The sequence below is a fragment of the Acanthamoeba castellanii genome (assembly GCF_000313135.1).
Source record: "Acanthamoeba castellanii str. Neff unplaced genomic scaffold scf7180000083108, whole genome shotgun sequence".
NCBI lineage: Eukaryota > Discosea > Longamoebia > Acanthamoebidae > Acanthamoeba > Acanthamoeba castellanii.
Window position 1 is genome coordinate 1 of NW_004457691.1, and position 1112 is coordinate 1112.

Consider the following 1112-nt stretch of genomic DNA (forward strand, 5'->3'; position numbering starts at 1 on the left):
CGCTCCTCTAATCGCTTCAATTCGTCAAGAGGGCATCGTACTCTGCGTCGCTCAAGCCGTCTTGTCCGGGGTCGCTGAGTTGTTGATCTGCGCTGGCAGCGTAGTAGCTCCGATTGGCCGTCTCGATTCGACGCGCCAGCTCTTCCATCTGCGCTCGCATGTCGCTGCTCTCTGCCGCCGCACCTTCGCTCTTGGATTGATCAACCTTGGTCTTGCGTTGTTTGCGTGGGCGAGGGGTTGTCGTCTTCACATGTCGGCTTTGTATGAAAATTGGTCCAAATCGGCCACGATTACCGGCTCTAGCTATGAATTGCGAAGATGAAGCGATCTGCAGCCGATCGCTCCCTTTTTGTAACACCTCCCGTACAGGCGCCCCTCGCCCTCGCACAAAGGGGAAGGCATTCGCGAGCCAGCTTCCACCCGAACGGCGCAACATGAGCAAATGGCCTTTACTTCTTCAATTCTAGGAAGTATTTAAATGGAGATATTAAGAATATATAAAGGAAAATAAAATATCTTTCTCGTTATTTCACTTCAAGCTAGCTTGTTCAGAGGAGATGCAGAGGGCGGACGCTCCCGAGGTTGTGACGAGTACGTTGCTCACGCGCAACCTTCTTCCTCAAGTCTCATGAGCTCCTTCCCTCCCTCCTTCCCACAGTCAAGTCGCGCATGTACGGTGGCAGGCAACCTCATGTGGCGTGGTTGGCACCCAAGACTGGGCCTCTCGGCATCGTACTCCGTCCTCCCTTTATTTCTTCTTTTTATTACGTGAAAATTCAATAAATAATTGTAATAAAATAAATAAATAAATCCATAAATAAATACTGTATGTGCTGCAGGCGCCTCGACCCATCTGCCAGGCGATTGAAGACAAGATCAAGCCTTGGCTCAACTACAAGATCGACTTCCTCGTCCACCTCCATCCCAAGAGTGCGTTCCGCCACACTAGCCTTCTTCTCTTCTTGATGGTCCCCATTCCCCATTCCACACCACCTGACCTCACCTTGCCTCACGCAGCACGCACGGCCGAAGTGGTGGTCGCGCCCAGCGTGTCGACGATGATCCTACGCGCGTCGTCCTACATCCCGCCCGACATCTCCGAGCGCAACCTC